General features: G+C 44.2%; 1 protein-coding gene across 8 annotated transcripts in view; it reads left to right on the top strand.

The window, feature by feature from the left end:
* CALD1 (caldesmon 1) overlaps window positions 1-18,052 on the top strand; it is a 186,951-nt gene that overhangs the window by 26,707 nt on the left and 142,192 nt on the right. Inside the window, exon 1 of one of the 8 annotated variants that reach the window (XM_081022761.1) lies at window positions 14,174-14,193. The exons of the other annotated variants lie outside the window; for them this stretch is intronic. The gene's annotated coding sequence lies outside the window, so the exon portion shown is untranslated. Of the gene's footprint in view, window positions 1-14,173; window positions 14,194-18,052 lie in introns of those variants that run through there. 8 annotated transcript variants of the gene reach the window in all.

The raw sequence follows: 18,052 nt of genomic DNA, 5'->3' as shown, positions 1-18,052 counted from the left end.
CAGAGTGGTGTAAAGTAGCATAAAAATCCATGGATGGATGGATGTATGGATGGATAGATAGATAGATAGATGATAGATAGATAGACAGACAGACAGACAGACAGATAAAGGTAAAGGGACCCTTGACCGTTAGGTCCAGTTGTGGCCGACTCTGGGGTTGCGGTGCTCATCTAGCTTTATTGGTTGAGGGAGCCAGCGTGCAGCTTCCAGGTCATGTGGACAGCATCACTCAGCCGCTTCTGGCGAACCAGAGCAGCGCACGGAAACGCCGTTTACCTTCCCGCCGGAGCGGTACCTATTTATCTACTTGCACTTTGGCGTGCTTTCGAACTGCTAGGTTGGCAGGAGATAGATGATAGATAGTTCCCCGCAAAACATAAAGTAGGTCTGGGTATCCTATGTATTGCTCTCAGATTCATGCACTTTTGTGATCTGTAATAAGGCATGTTCTTTGCGGATGGGAAGAATACCTTTCTTCTTTGGTGAGTGTTTTTGGGGTGTGTGTGTAAGAATCTGTCCAGTAGGCTCAGAACCGACATAACTAACGCAATTCTGTTTCTGAGCTGTCAGTATCAATATAGACTGGATCAGATGTTGCTTGTTATTCCCCCTCCCCATTTGTCTTTTTATTTTTTTAAATGTTCAATAAAACCTGACTTTTGAAATCTGCTTTTTAAAAGATGTTGTTTTCGAATAGCGTAACACTGACTCCCTTTCCCTCCGTCCCTCACCCCACCCTGCCTTTGACAAATGGGGGAAGGAGGCAGCCAGAAGGAGTGAGACATACTGGGCCCAGTTCCAGCAGTTGAAAAGATACCCTGGAACAGGATGTATGCGCAAATACCCACTCAGCAAACATGTAACATATTGATATATTTAAGAGGCTGAAGATTAGGACTATCCAGCCACCACTGGGAGTGGCCCTGTTTCCCTTTGTTTACAGTTTCAGTCCTATGAGTTGAAAGCTTTAAGGAAAAGTTTTATCTACTTATCAAATATTAGAATTTATGATCTCTCTCTCTCTCTTTGGCTGAAGTACTTTTGGAGGAGTTGACATCTTGAAGTCTGCATGTTTGCTTGTTTGTGTTAGCTTAGCAGTTGTCAAAATTATCAAGTGGTCTTATCTGGTACTTTGTCTGCTACTTTTCTTGCTTCCTTAATTTTGCTTCCTAGGAGAATTTATAACAACAAAGGGTCCATCAGGAAATATTTATAATTTTTTGTTAGTGGCCTCAAGCCCCATCACTGAGTGACGTTTCCTGAGGTTTCCTTGCCTGGGAGCCATGGCGCAGGCTTGAAATTAGTTTGAATTTGCAATGCCGATCTGGTCAGATGATGCTTTTGTGTGAACCCCCACCCATGGTGAAACATTTCCGCTGTGGTGACTTCACAAGCTTTGTCATTTGGTGATTTGCACACTGCACCAGGAACAGTGTTTATGCTATGCTTAAACCAGGGGTAGGGAATCTGTGGCCCTCCAGAATTTATGGGACTACAACTCCCATCATCCCCAAGCATTCATCATGCTGGCATGGACTGATGGGAGTGGGAGTCCAACAAGTTCTCCATCATTGATTTAAAGGGGAAGCCCATTCACTTAAATTGTATGAGGGTTAGTCAACTGATTTGCCTGTTCCCATGAGTCAAAGAGATATCAAAGACACAACTTTTCAGAAACCAATTGGAATGGCAAGGGGGGTACGTAAAACTTGTGGGGTGCTGTAAATGTAATCTTGAACTTTGATGAGAAATGGTGGCCACTTCTCATTCTAAGCCCCTTTCATTGTTAAAGCTTGTTGAACTTTAATTAGAACTTGCTGGATTTCGGAAGCAGCATTTCAGCAAGATACTGCAACATAGGTCTCAAAATCCACATAGGTCTCAAAGCAGGCCTCAAAGAAGCACATGCTTCCAAAAAAACCCCAAAAGTTTTGTTACGTTTAGAACATTCTTGGGATGTTGGTCTTTCATCACAGAATACAGTTGTAAGGGACATTTTCAAAATGTTGATGCAACACCAGAATATTTAGTATGTTGCTAGTTACTAATCTACTGCTTTTGCCAGAGAACCACATTCATTTTACTCTAAACAGATAATTTGTGTAGATTTTATGTTTATTACTGAATATCCAGTCTCTCTCTATTACATCTGTTATTGATAAATTACTTTATGAGTGTCCTGTATATAAAAAACAAAACTGGCCAATTGACCAAACAGTATAACCGAGGCCTCGTTTTCATAGATAGCAGATTAAATTATAAATCTGTGTCTGGAATGTACTACTTCAGACTTAAAGTGGGAATCACATGACTGAATATCATTTGTACAACATAAAATATATAATATTATATATAATAGACTATATCTGTGGCAAATGGATGCATACTTTAAGAACAAAAACAAAGCAAAAACATTCCAAAACAGTCAAAACATTCTAAGAACAGTTAAAATTAAAAACATCTAAAAGCAGTTACAGTTAAAAACATTGTTGCATGCAATGATCTTGGGGTTGTCAGGAACAGTATTCTTAAGCCACCTGATGCCTGGGTAAACAGGAATGTTTTCTAATTCCTCCCAAAATTTAATAATGATGAGGACAGGCACTTCTCCCTTGAGAGGACACTCCACAACTGGGGAACCATCACTGGAAAGGCCCTGTCACGCGTCAGTAGCAACTGGGCAGCCTCTGGTGGTTGTGCCACCAACAAGGCCTCATGTGGCTTAGCCTGGAATAGAGGAGACTGAGAGGAGATATGATAGTCATCTTCAAATATCCAAATGGCTGTCTCATGGAGCAAGCTTCTTTTTGCCTGCTCTGAAGGGTAGGACCTGAACCAATGGATTCAAGTTATAAGAAAGGAGATTCCGACTAAACATCAGGAAGAACTTTCTGATAGCAAGAGCTGTTTGACAATGGAACTGGCTCCCTCAGGAAGTTGTGGACTCTCCTACCTTGGAGGTTTTTAAGCAGAGGTTGGATGGTCATCTGTCATAGATGCTTTATTTGATATTCCTGCATTGCAGGGGGTTGGATTAGGGGACACTCGAGGCCCCTTCCAACTCTGATTGTAGAATTGTAGAATTCTATGACTCTGTATAAGGCAGCATCCTAGTACAGTGGTACCTCGGGTTAAGTACTTAATTCGTTCCAGAGGTCCGTTCTTAACCTGAAACTGTTCTTAACCTGAAGCACCACTTTAGCTAATGGGACCTCCTGCTGTTGCCGCGCCAGCGGAGCACGATTTCTGTTCTCATCCTGAAGCAAAGTTCTTAACCTGAGGTACTATTTCTGGTTTAACGGAGTCTGTAACCTGAAGCGTATGTAACCTGAAGCGTATATAACCCAAGGTACCACTGTATGATTAAAAAAAAGTGGTTATAGAGAGCTGACACTTAGTACCAATGGTGTATATTACATTAGATCAGCTTTTTGTTCATAATTATGTCCATTTTTTGTTGGTTATAGCTGTATCTCCGCTTGAGCTGATGTCCTTGGTAGGGTTGCTATATTTTGAAGAGCAAAAAAGAGGACACATTTGTCGACTTCTCCTTTTAACTATGGATCACGACAACTCCTCTCATTTTACATATGCATGAAAAAGAGGACATGTCCTGGTAAAAGAGGACATATGGCAACCCTATACAGCCCATGTATTATATCATCACACTAATGGAGGGAAATAATAGAACCAAGGTATCCAGGCTAGATTCGACTCAAAGTACTCCGACTAGGTTCTGCTCTAGGGGAAAGTTGTATGCTGCTTTAAGAGATGCCAAGAGTCAAGTTCAAACTGCTATGCAATGTTTTTCAACCCTTTTTAATGCCTTGATGCTGGGTTGATAACACAAAAGGAAAATTCCTGCCAAATACCTGATTTTTCACAGAATGGTATTTCATGGAAGGGAGACCTCTCTGTTGCATTCTGCAGAGTTCACAGACCTCTGCAGTTTATTTTAAGAGATCGGCATTTGTTTGGCCTAGTTTAATGTCAATTATCTAATCAGAAGCAGACACACAACATCTTAGGCTGTGAAAGATACCGAGGAATGTACTAAGAACTTCAAAGGGGAAAGTAAGAGTTCAGTACCCATCCTAACCGTGAGACCCCTTACAACCCATCTCCCCCTTCTCTACTTAATTAGGTTTGGGGGTTTTTAAAGATCAGTTTATCAGCAGCTATATTTCTTCTGCGTGAATCACAGCTAACAGAATTGCAGTTAAGTCAGCTTTGCTTATACCAAGAGAATCAACGTTAAGACGTATTACCATCCCCTCCACTTCTGATGTTTAGCAGTCAGTGCTGATGCATACGTAGTGAATAATGTCTGTGCACAAGAGGGAGATATCAGCAGGCATGGACAAAACATCTTTAGGAGAAAACCCTAAAGTAGTGGGGAAAAGGGCACTGCAAAGCAATCCAACGAGGACCGAGCACGCTCAGTGGCCATGGGGCAGAGGATCCCAGAATACTGAGTGGGAATGCAATGGAGCATTTGGAGGAGGGTGTGTCTGGCCGATGGAGACAGTGGACAGGTGCATTCTGCATGACAATCTGTTGCTGCAGATCCCACTTTTATTCACCGGCATTGGACGAAGCAGCATTGGTTATGTTGGACAGAAACCAACCACCATTTATTTTTCCCGTAGTCTCAGGCTGAGGACAGTGGGGTTTCAGACGCATCATGCACCTGCCATTATGTAAGCCTGCTAGTGCTGTCACTGTAGAGGGCCTTGCCTGCTCAAGGAAGGGGATGGAGGCGCATGTGACATAAGCAGCCTATATATATATATATATATATATATATATATATATATATTGCATTTTATGTTCACAACCACCCTAGGAGGTGGGTTAGGCTGAGAGAAAGTGACTTGCCCAAGACCACGCAGTGAGCTTTGTGGTTGATTTTGACCTGAGTCTTCCCAGTCTGACAATCTAACCCAGTGTTTCTCAAACTTAGGTCTCCAGCTGTTTACAGGCTACAATTCCCATCATCCCTGAGCACTGGTTTTGCTAGGGATGATGGGAGTTGTAGTCCAACAACAACAGCTGGAGACCTAAGTCTAACCTCACTGACCACTGACCTGCTTCAGGTGTATCTGAAGAAGTGTGCATGCACACGAAAGCTTATACCCAGAACAAACTTAGTTGGTCTCTAAGGTGCTACTGGACAATTTTTTTTATTTATTTCGACTGCGTCAGACCAACATGGCTGCCCACCTGAATCTAGACTCACTGACCTTATCTATTTAAAAAGCTGGCCCAGTCTGAACATGAAAACTCTGGATCTGGCCAAAGGCTGTCTGTCATCTTGTTCTTGCAGTGCCCTGTGATTCCCAGCAGCAAGTATTTAGAGGTATACTGGCTCTGACCATGGAGATATATCTTGGCTAGCAATGTGCCTTTGAAAAGTGCTCTGCTTTGATGTGCCTTTGAAGTGTATGGGGGAGAGTGCTCTGGATTACACAAAATAAAGTCAGTGAAATCTGCCAAAACGAAACCACACACACCTTGATTTCAGTTTGGATGTCTCAGGTAGAAGGTTGCCCTGTGCTTTCTAAGTTCCACCACATCTGCAGGTCTAGAGTTAGAGAATCCAGATCAGCACCTGTTGAAGTTGCCTTGGGAATTCCAGACATTTCCTGTGCACCTGCCTAGTTCTCTATACATTCATTGTATTATTTTCACTAGAACAGACACATTCACACTGAGCGGACAGTGCCTGCTGTCCTGGAATTCTCAAGATTCTGGAATTCTGTTTGTTACCCTGCAAGGTAAATTTTACTGAAATAACATGATGTTCTCTTGAGGAGAAAACACACACACACACACACACACACACACACACACACAGACTTCCTCCCTTAAGAGGCAAAAGGAGCCCTTGTGATCTAGGATTGTATTTCTTTCTTTTGGTGGAATATCTCAGAAATCAGCAGGACAGGACTGTAGTAGTGTTACAAAAGAAGAAAAATAAGACAAAGTCATCATGGCGCCCTGGAATATGGAAAATTCCGATAATAGTTTGGCTTCCATGTTGACAAAGAGGGTTGCTTTTGGCTTGAAAATGACCCTCTAAACCAAGGAATTGTCTACATCTCCTCTTTAAAGACATTAAGGAGATCAAAATCCTGTCTTTTATTGGACCACATTGTGGGTAAGTATTTGATACGATAAGGAAGGTTTCACGTCATGCAGAGTCCTCTGTTGGGCTAAGGCCAAGACAGATAATTTATTAACTCAGTTTGTAGCCTGGCTGTCTCCTTAGACACTGGATTGGACATGGAGAAGATTTGACAGCCATAAAGAAGGAAATGGGTGGGAAACCAAAGCCTATAGCCTGTAGTGCTGAGATTGTGCTGTGCAAGGTATAGAAATCACTAGCATTTCAAAGGACTGACCCTGGCATGTTGGGAAGGAGAGAATGATAGATCCAGGGGGAGAACGGATGGGGGAAAAAGAATCATGTTTGCCCTGTCACTAGGAATGGACTGAAATATTCAGCTCAGTAATTTGGGGAGGTGCTAAAAAATAAAAAAGACCCTGAAGACTAGCTCAATTTTCAGGAGGCAGGCAAATTCTAAGGAACTTTGGGTAATGGGGATCTTACCTTAAATGGCGTTTCCATGTGCTCTGGCACCTGTCATGGTGTCCTGTGTGCCAAAGGCGGTTTAGTCATGCTGGCCACATGACCAGGAAAAGCTGTCTGCGGACAAAGACCAGCTCCTTCAGCCTGAAAGCGGAGATGAGTGTTACACCCCATAGTCGAATTCGACTGGACATAACCGTCCAGGGGTCCTTTACCTTACCTTACCTTACCGTAAAGGTAAAGGGGCCCCGACCATTAGGTCCAGTTGTGGACGACTCTGGGGTTGCGGTGCTCATCTCGCTTTACTGGCCGGGGGAGCTGGCATACAGCTTCCGGGTCATGTGGCCAGCAGAACTAAGCCGCTTCTGGCAAACCAGAGCAGTGCAAGGAAATGCCGTTTACCTTCCCGCCGGAGCGGTACCTATTTATCTACTTGCAGTTTGATGTGCTTTCGAACTGCTAGGTTGGCAGGAGCTGGGACCGAGCAATGGGAGCTCACCCCATTGCAGGGATTTGAACCGCCGACCTTCTGATTGGCAAGCCCTAGGCTCTGTGGTTTAACCCACAGCGCCACCTGCGTCCCACCTTACCTTACTTTACCTTAAAAAATGAGGTTCCTATGTTCTCTTGAAGAGAAGAGCACAACTGGTTCGAGCTCATCTAGTCCAGCATTGTGTTTGCATGATAGCCACCCAGATGCAAGTGGGAAAGCTGTAAGCAGGAAGCTTGGGACTGGGTCAACTGCAGTTCTTTTGGGGGACAGGGGTTCTTTAAAGTAGATTATCCTACCACACAAATTCCACACCAGATACCGCCCCCTCCACAAAAAGCTGAACAAAGTGTGTTTTGCTCCTTGCTGATGCTTACAAATGATGATGATAATAATAATAATATTTGTATCCCACCTATCTGACTGGGTTGCCCCAGCCACTCTGGCAGTTTTTCCATAGGAGTCAGCCATATTTAATATCTGCTATGCAGCAATGATTTATGTAGAAATATGCTTCATTAGCTACCAGACACAAAAAGGGAGTATTTGAAGGGTATTTACTATTTAAGGATGTGCTGAAGCTTAACCTGTCCGAAGAGGAAGGTGAAGTAGAGGAGGTTTTGACCCCAAAAGGGAAGTGTTTTCTTCTTTCTTTCTTTCTTTCTTTCTTTCTTTCTTTCTTTCTTTCTTTCTTGGAAACGGAATGCATTCTACCCTGGTATAATTTGTGTATATGCTGTCCCTTACATTGCCTGTCATTTAAGTGCTTAATAGACGCATATGCCTAATGTGTCTTATTCCTCCTCCACTTTTCAAACTGCACATTATCAGGTTTCCAAATGCAGAGACTTTTTACAGCTCTGTATTTTGTGTCCAACTGCACACAAAAAATAACACCTTGCTTCGGGAAAGGGTTCTCTTTGGGGAAAGGCAGTAGCTCAGTGGTAGAGCACACAAGTTCCGTGAAAATGGTTCCAGGTCGCACTCCCAACATCTCTAAGTTGGGCTGCGAGTGTCTCCTGTTTGAAGCCCTAGGCAGCTGCTGCCAGTCAGTGTTGACAGTCCTGAACTGGACAGACCAATGATTTGACTGGGTATAAGGCAGCTCCCTGTTTTCCTAGGTTTTTTTTTTTTTTTTTTTTGCCAAAAACAAAATTCAAAAGCCACATTGCACATGAACAACAGTACATGTGTTCCGGTGGAGAGGGGAGATGGGTGCCCCACTGGTAGCTTTTGCAGCAACAAAGAATAGGTTGGATGCAGAGTGTTAAGTTGTGGGTGAACATATCAGATGACACAGCGATTCTTCAACAGCTCTTGTTTATTTACAGGCCAGAAGAGAACTGAACTGAAGGGTTCAGCCAGCCTGCTTATATAGAGCTCCACTAGAACGCAACAGTAACCATTTTCTGTAACTATCCAATCACTGAACGTCACTTTCAATCCCTTATTTGCATATGTGGACCTGAGTGAAAACTATCTACAGTATCCCCCTGATGGCCCAGGGTGAGAACCTTAGTACATAACACAGAGGAAGTTAGTTATACCTTAGACCCACTGGAATCAATGGGACCATCATAGCTGTGTGACTAACTTACCCCATGGATTTCAGTGGGATTAAAGTAGGGGTCAGCAAACTTTTTCAGCAGGGGGCCGGTCCACTGTCCCTCAGACCTTGAGGAGGGCCGGACTGTATTTTTTTTGGGGGGGGGGAATGAATGAATTCCTATGCCCCACAAATAACCCAGAGATGCATTTTAAATAAAAGGACACATTCTACTCATGTAAAAACACCAGGCAGGCCCCACAAATAACCCAGAGATGCATTTTAAATAAAAGGACACATTCTACTCATGTAAAAACATGCTGATTCCCGGACCGTCTGCGGGCCGGATTGAGAAGGCGATTGGGTCGAATCTGGCCCCCAGGCCTTAGTATGCCTACCCATGGATTAAAGAATGTCCAGTTTACTATGGATTCAATTCAACATGTTTCGTACCCCTTCCCCCATCCAACTGAGCACCTGCAATTAGCCTCTAAGGCCCCATCCCTTGGGTTTGGGGCAGCCATTGCCAACCTGGTGCCCTCCAGATGTTTTAGACGATGGATCCCATTGGGCTGAACTTCTGGAGGGCACCAGGTTGAAGATGGATGGCTTAAGGGGAAGAAAGAAAGCCATTTCAGAAGGCACAGAAACCAGACAAGCTTTAACCCTTGGAATTTCTCCTTATGGAACATAAAACACAGCACACCAGGCAAATGCACTCAGACGTTTTGGTTAGGCTCATTTCTGTAACATTTTCATCTATCAGCAGAAGCACACCTCAGTGGAGCGTAACCCTTTTTTTGGCCCGAGATTTATACATTTCATTTTACAGACTTTGCCAAACTTTTAAAATCTCTTATTCTAAAGTGGAACAACCCCTGCCCCCCTTTTTTATGAAGTACAAGCACATATTTTACATTTATTTTCATAACTTCCACTTAAAAACAATCCTTTGGGGGGCTGTAGTTGGGTTAATAAAGCCGAGCAGTTAAAGAGTGTGGAAGGAGCCTTCGAGGCCTGTTCCACACAAGGAGACAATGTTGGCTGAGGGACAGAAATTAAAGATGCAACGGACATGGTCTGGCAGCCTTTCTCCAAAGCAGGACTCGGATCCAAGGGCTTCGTCCCAAGTGCACAGAAGTTAAAGGAACGACTCCGACAGTGCTTTCCACAAGATCACTTTAATGCAGATTAGCTGTTATTTAACACCATTGCTGTTGGATTCTTGGCAAACACAGGGCGAAAGCCAACGCAGTACTAAGTGAAAGTTCTCCCAACATGAGTGATTTTGCTTGCACTACAGAATATTCTCCCCTACACCCCACTAAAACTGTGATAAGGGTTACCCTAACCTTCTAGAGGGACGTGGGTGGCGCTGTGGGTTAAACTATAGAGCCTGGGACTTGCCGATCAGAAGGTCGGCGGTTCGAAACCCTGCGATGGGGTGAGCTCCTGTTGCTCGGTCCCTGCTCCTGCCAACCTAGCAGTTCGAAAGCATGTCAAAGTGCAAGTAGATAAATAGGTACCACTCTGGCGGGAAGGTAAACAGCGTTTCCGTGCACTGCTCTGGTTTGCCAGAAGCGGCTCAGTCATGCTGGCCACATGACCCGGAAGCTGTACGCCGGCTCCCTCGGCCAATAAAACGAGATGCGCGCCGCAACCCCAGAGTCAGCCACGACTGGACCTAATGGTCAGGGGTCCCTTTACCTTTACCTTTACCCTTAACCCCCTAGAACAGATTTGGGAAGGGTGGAGGGAGAATCCCATTTCACAAGCAGAAATCCTTGCACAGGTAGGATGTGTAGGTTGAATACTGCCCAGGAATTTCCCACATTCTTCTGGAACATTTTTACAGGCTGGAGGGTGTTGACCTACCCTAACCACTGAGGAAACAACCTTTTTTTTTTTAGCTCCTTGGGCACATTTGGGTTTTTGAGTAAGGGCCATGGCAGTGATGGAAGCAATTGTATGTGTTTCGGTAGGGTAAGCAAGGAAGTTTGCTTCAAGCAAAATTTGAGAGCAAACTGGAGGTTTCTGCTTGGACAGAGCATCTGAGGAATTTTGATGGAAGTCATGCACTTTGGCGAAATGTGTACATAAGTGACAACTTTTTTTTTTTTAAGGAACTTACTACTTTAAAAAATTAAATTAGCACACAGGGTGCATGTGTGTGCATGTGTGTGTGTATGGCATTAAAGGATAGGGGGTAACCTCCAGCAGGAAACTGGTATGGGACTCTCACCCAGATTGGGAGCATGATCAAGAATGGGTCCCCACAGCTGTTTTTCTTCAAAATAAGAGCGGCAAGTTGAATCACGTGGCTCCCCTTCCCCCACCTCCACAAAGTGTTTGGGCCAAAGTCAGGCTTGAAAAGAACAAAACATCAAGTTTTATATTTGTAGCTTGATAAAAGCCAAGTTTTAATTAGTACTTGTGCAAGCAGGACCTGGAACAAAGCATTGTAGCTCCTGTCCAAAGTAGTAGCCAGCCAGCTAGCTGTGTCCTCTCCCAGGATACTCCATTGCATCCTCCCTCCCCATCTAGTTTTCCTTCCTTCCCTCAACAGCCAGTCAGCAAATCAGTGGCCACTGAGCATGTGCAGTCTCCCCTGATTTGCTTTTCCCACCCTCCAATAAAGTTTTTTTTTTTTTTGCAGGTTTGCAAACTTCCAGGTTCCCCTATGTATGCTGATATATCTCTTATGCGTGGAGGGTGCTGTTTCAATATCCAGCGGTCCTTTCCCCGCCCCCCCCCCGGACAACAACACACTTTCTGTATCATAAGTAGATTTATAATCTGCCCTACTGCCCACTTCCCCCCCTTTTAACTGGATTTTCATTATGAGACATTAGTGATATAAAACAAAATGTATGGAATGCTGAACACGTCCTTGGGAAGGCTGCAGAGCAAATCTGCCTTCTGCGAAAGCCAAAGCCACAGTGGGAACCAATAATGTGGCATCCTCCCTCCATCTCCCTCCTCACAATGATTCATTTCATTTTTCATAATTCCTCTGAAATGTTTCGGCTGGAGATTTGCAAAACAAACATGGCGTGATATCCAGCCCTTTGATATCTCGCCTTCTAGCCAATCTATCACCCGTCCCACCCGCAAGACACGCTCTTTAAAGTCTCCCCCCCCCCCCGATCTTTCCAACTTTCACGTACATCCTACGGGTCGCACTCTGGTTTACTGTAGACCTTTTAGCAATACAACAAGACTTAGTCTTCAATATGCCACATGAAAAAATAAAAATAAACATAAGGAGCTGCCCACCACTTCAGTCAAGTCGCCATGGCATGTGAAAGTGTGTGGGGGGGCTGCTATTATTATGATTATATTACTATTACGCTTCTCTGTCAGTATGCTTTCTACTAGGTTTTCATTATGTTTCTGTCCTTGATGTTTTGTAATGTATTTCTACATTACATTCTGAGAGCTTTTGATAAAGGACAGTATATAAAATAAATTAATAATACTAATAATAATACTAATATAATGGTACCTCGGGTTACATACACTTCAGGTTACATACGTTTCAGGTTACAGACTCTGCTAACCCAGAAATAGTGCTTCAGGTTAAGAACTACTTCAGGATGAGAACAGAAATCATGCTCCTGCAGCGCAGCAGCAGTGGGAGGCCCCATTAGCTAAAGTGGTGCTTCAGGTTAAGAACAGTTTCAGGTTAAGTACGGACCTCCTGAACGAATTAAGTACTTAACCTGAGGTACCACTGTACTAATACTAATACTAAAATACTAATAATACAGCACAGGTGGCCACTGGCAGATAGGAAACTGAAGCACCAATTTTTCATGGGGGTTTACTGTGGGGCACTTTTCATTGCAGCTCCTTATGCCACCCACAGGAGGGGAGAGCGCTCTTGTGCTTGAATTCTGCTTTCGGGTTTCCCCACTGGCATCTGGTCAGCCACTGTGAAATCAGGATGCTGGCCTAGACGGATTCTCTTGAAAACATGGAACCAAATAAACATAAGTCTTATAAGTCTCTGAAAGTCTTTGTAGACTATGCAAGTCTCTGAAAGAAGCAATAGGTCAGATTCTTATCTGGTGAAAACAAGCCGTAAAGCTTTGTTTTATGGCGTCCAACGCTGCCGAAGTGGTCCGCAAACAGACGTAGTGAACAGAACAGTGATTCCGGATATACCCACTGTTTCATAGAATTCTTCTTCAGCACAGCAGAAGGATACAGAAATGCTTGATCAACCCATCTATATGGTGAATGGAATTGTATAACAGCAATAACTATGGAGCAGTGGTCATAAGGTTATGACCTTATATTTTGGAAATGTACAGCCAGGGTGTTTCTTCTTCAATTTTTTGGGGGCCCCCCAAGAGAGTGGGGTCCTAAGCTATTGCTTGTTTAGCTTATACATCAATCTGGCACTGGGTCAGTATTGTCTATGGTGCTTGGCAGTCGGAGGTTGATTTTTAGGGGAGCACTGGGTGTGGGGCCTCAGGGGCTCTACAACTGTGATGCAAGGCAAGAGGCAAGGAGGGCATCAGATTTTGGCATTTCACAGGGCACCGCTGTAGTTTGAGACCCCAAGGTCTCATGGTTTGTAACAAAGGACCTCCATGCTTTGTGACAAGAGGACATCTGTCAGGAGTCCAGGTTCCCAGTTTGATAGCACAGTAAGTGTCGGTAATTAAACAAGAGGATTTATTGCAAAAATGCTCCGGACAGCTCTGACAAAGCCTCGGGCATCATTACTCAAGATGACCCTTCTGAAGACTCCTTCCAGCGTCAACAGAAGATATTGAACTTACGATCCTTACATCTTTTGTTTTGCTTCTGTCTAGTAACCCTCCAATTCACCAACTCTTTGGACTTAGTGGATCATCTCCAACCTCTTCCTGTTCTGAGAGGCTGTCTCTGAGTTTGTCCGCTCCTGTTTGTGCTTCCGGTGAGCTTTGGCTGTGTTCTAGCCTGCTCTCAGCTACTACATTATCAGCCTGCCCGTCAAGGTCAGGAAGAGCCAAAGTCTGCAGCTGCCAGCTCTCCCCTGTCTGGCTAACATCTAAGCCTCTCTGTTCCTGGCTGCTTTCTGCAGTTGGCTGCAAACCTTCGCTTGGAGCTGGCTCATTCCTGACAACATCCCCAGCCCTAGTTGGAAGTGCTGGGGACTGAACTTTGGGCCTCCTGCATGGAAAGCAGATGCTCTGCCACTAACCTATGGCCCTCTGTGCTCAACTCCCTAAATTATGTGTTGTGCAAAGTACTAATCTGTTTCATTGGATCATGCTAAGTTCTACTAAGAGAAGGAGACATGCTTCTCTCTGTTCACTTTCTCCATACCAAACACCTTTTTATGAACTTTGATCATGCTGCACTTAGCCACACCCCCTGCAAACCTAAAGAGGTCCAAACATTTTTGTCTTTTCCCATAGGATCATGCAGACCCGAGACACGTAGATTGATAGCTCCAGAATCTCCAGTTTGGAATGGCAGTTCAGTGCTGATTCACTGGTGTAGAAGCAGTGGTTTTTGAACTAAAGAAGGCAGGTGTGAACATAGGTTAACACCAGAGAGAATTACCTGACGGTAAGAGCAATTCTGCTTCCCAACGCCATCGCCGAATATCCTAACCTTGATATGTTTCCAAGGAATAGATGCTTTTGGTATGAAGACACAGCTTTTGGTACTTAGACAAAGGGTCCAGGAAAAATATATATGCAAGTAATGAACAATCCTATAGAACGTAAGTGTCCTAAAGAGGCAGAGACTAAAATTGACGGACCTGCAAGAGTGGAAAGGTGTGACTGAGACTGTTTACAGGCTATTGGTATTTTGCAGGTGGGGTTCAAACATATACCTGCACAATTAAAATGGATTTGGGGCTCTTGCACAAGCAACCTGCCTCCCACAACCAAATTAGACTTTTTGCAGCAAGGAAAGTGAAAGGAAAATGAACTGAAAAGTACAGGGTAACCATCACTTGATGTGATATCATGTAATCTCTGTACAAAATAAGAATGAATGCCCAATAAACAGCAGATGTCATTTAACTTCAGTGCAAATATTGTGAACACATATCAGGATGAATGCTCAATAAACAGTCCATATGGAAATCCTCTGAGTCTCAACCTATGCTATAGGCACACCGTTAATAAAAGTTTTCTTCAAAAGATCTGAAAGGGGGGCAGTTTTTGTTGCTATGGAAAGCTTTTGAGAAAAAACACACTCACCCCTTTTGATTCAACCCTATTCTAGATCCATCACTGAGGTAACTTTGCAAGTGATTGGTGTAACTGTCAAAGAGTAACGAAGTAAGCATTGATCCTGAAGCAAGTTAGCAAAGTCAGGGGAAAGCACTTGTATAGCTTGTTCAGGATTGGTGCTAATGCTTTACACTTCAACGATTATATTGATAGGTCACAAATTTACCTCAGTCTCACCTGATGCCCTTTCACCCTTGGTTCAAGCCTATGACTTGCCTGTCTTTCCCAATCTCTTCATGGATGTCCAGTTCCCTCACTTACAAAAACATGAAGCTTTTGATCTTTCTAACCTTGCTCTCCTGGTCCTATTGAAGCGTGTACACACACACACACACACACACACACACACCTTCCCCTTCAGTATAGTTAAGCTTTATTATTATTGTTGTTGTTTTAAAAAGGTTGTGTGAACCTTTCATGAACCTGGGCTGAACTTTTTAAAAGATTGGTTATGCAGCTTGGACCCAGGAGATTTTCGCATGTTTTGGATTTTATTCTGAGCATTTGAGCTTTTCTGGGCTGTCCGTCTCCCAAGTGTTAAATGAAGAAAACCCAGCACCGATTAAGAACTTGTATTTTCAACTATAATATTTTAATGGGCAGCTGAAATGCAGAGCTAGTCCTGTTGGGACTTGTAAGTATGCATTGAAAAAGGATAGTTATTCAAAACTAGAGTGCCACATGCATCCCTGTGGCACGGGAATTTAAACAGATGATGTTTATGGGAAAGAGTTAGTGAGTTCCACGATGGATATGTATGTTTCTTATAATTTTTTTGGCTGCGGCCTGCACTTCTTCCTGAGTGTGAGCAACAGAAGCATTGGCCCTCCTTTTGAAGGAAACCATATAGTTCTGTGGTGAAAGAACAGCAATACATGGTGGATGGTAGATGAGGGAATGAAAGACCTAAATGGGTGACTTGGCATCTTCTGCATAGGACTAGCCCAAGACATTTTGACACCTAAGGCAGACTCCCTTCCCACAAGGAAAAAGGGATGAGGGAAGATCTACATCAGGACCAAGGGGGGAAAGAAAGGTCAACATTTGATCTGCTGTCCTGGTGGATCTTGCAGCAGCTTAGCCTTGCCTCATGGGTGAACTTGGCCTGAATAACTATCTACATTGGGATCTGTTGCCCATGAGGATTTTGCCACCTGAGGCAGTCACCTCACCACCTCATGGGTGGGCCAGCCCTGAATTACAACTCTTGTTGGCCATGGTGGAACAACAGCATCTGCAGGGCCACAGGTTCCCCTTTCTTGACCTAGAGCTTGGGTGTGTGGCTTAAGTTCATCCTGGTCGCAGCCTATGAGGAAGAGGCGTGAGAGAAGCCCTTGGGTGGGGGGAAGTCCTCAATGAAACAACCTCAATCTGAATGCCATAGAGCAGCAGTTCTCAACCTGTGGGTCCCCAGATGTTGTTGGACTACAACTCCCATCATCCCTGAGCTCTGGCCTTGCTAGCTAGGGGTGATGGGAGTTGTAGTTCAATAGCATCTGAGGACCCACAGGTTGAGAAAGGCTGTCATAGAGCAAGAGAAAGATTTGTCTGCTCCCTGCAAGGAGTCAGACCAGTTGGTGTGTCTAGTTCAGTATTGCCAGTGCTGACTGGTAGCCACTGCAGGATTTCAGACAGGGAGTCTCTCCCAGCCCTGTCTGGAGGTGCCTGGGATTGAACTTGGGATCTTCTGCATGTAAGGCAAATGCTCTTCCACATAACAATGGTCTTTCCCCCGTGCAAGAAAAGAGAAAATACATGCATTGCCAAAACAGAGGACACAGGTTGGCTTCAGATTTGCATATGCTAATTTGTATGCATAGGCTCAGATTTAGATTTCTGTCACCAGAGTCTTCTGTTTTCAAAAGTTATAAGTGCACTGTTTATGTTGGCTCGTGGGCTAGATGTTTGCCGCAGGCTGTTGTCCCACAAAAATGTATTGAAAGCCTTGCCAATGAAACTATGTAAAAATAGGCCTAAAGTACTAAAATAACTCCTAAAGAGGTTCTCCCCCCACCCACCCTGCAAAAAAACAACATGCCAGGTTTTTTATGTCACTCTGGTTAAGACTGCAGTCATACAGGATTATTTGAGAGCAAACTCTACCTAACGCTAATAATCAAGAACTAGCTCATACCAAGAACTAACTTAGTTGGTCTTAAAGGTGCTACTGGAAGGATTTTTTTTTATTTTGACTATGGCAGACCAACACGGCTACCTATCTGTAACTCTACCTAACGCTGTGAGACATATGTGCAAGGGGGCAGCCAGTTGAGAGGTTCGGGGTAGGCTGGTTGGCCTAATCGTGTCTAGTTTGGGCCTCCAGATTCCTATCTAACTGTTATGAAACATCTGTAGTTGTAGGAGTTGTAGTTCAGCAACATCTGGAAGGCCACAGTTTCACCGCCGCTAGCATACGCAAGTCCAGTCAGTGTGACAGACCCACCCCCTTCTAAAAGTTGTGCTAAGAAAACGAACCATCTATGCAAGATTTTTGATGTACAGTGGTACCTCGGGTTAAGTACTTAATTCGTTCCGGAGGTCCATTCTTAACCTGAAACTGTTCTTAACCTGAAGCACCACTTTAGCTAATGGGGCCTCCTGCTGCCGCCGCACCGCCGGAGCACGATTTCTGTTCTCATCCTGAAGCAAAGTTCTTAACCTGAGGTACTATTTCTGGGTTAGTGGAGTCTGTAACCTGAAGCGTCTGTAACCTGAAGCGTCTGTAACCCGAGGTACCATTGTAAAAATAAATCAAAGTATTCCCTCCTCCAGTAGTCCTCCTCTGTCTCTTTTTCATTCAGCTGCTGTTTTTCCTCTCTCCTCCAAACTGGCACAGCTGCTTACCTCCAGCAGATATTTCCTGTTCAAAACCTGCTCCAGACAGGATGCATGAAGTATAATGCAACCCAGGAGACAGTATGGTGAGCCCTGCAGTGAATAGCAACAGAAGAGAGTGTGGTTGTCTCAACCACATGAGCTCTCATGTGTAAGCAGACTCTGAGAAGCAATAGCTGATGAAGCAATCCATTTGCTTGGAAGTGTTACAGTTAAGGGTGTTATGACCCGGGAGACTATGGTTTGAATCCCCACTCAGCCATGAAGTTCTCTAGGCGACCTTGGGCCAGTCACTAACCTACCTCACAGGGTTGTTGTGAGGATAAAATGGGGAGGGAAGAACTGTG

The sequence above is a fragment of the Podarcis pityusensis genome (assembly GCF_964106645.2).
Source record: "Podarcis pityusensis genome assembly, chromosome: 10".
NCBI lineage: Eukaryota > Metazoa > Chordata > Lepidosauria > Squamata > Lacertidae > Podarcis > Podarcis pityusensis.
The sequence above is the reverse complement of the archived record's forward strand: the minus strand, read 5'-3'. Positions and strand labels throughout refer to the sequence as shown.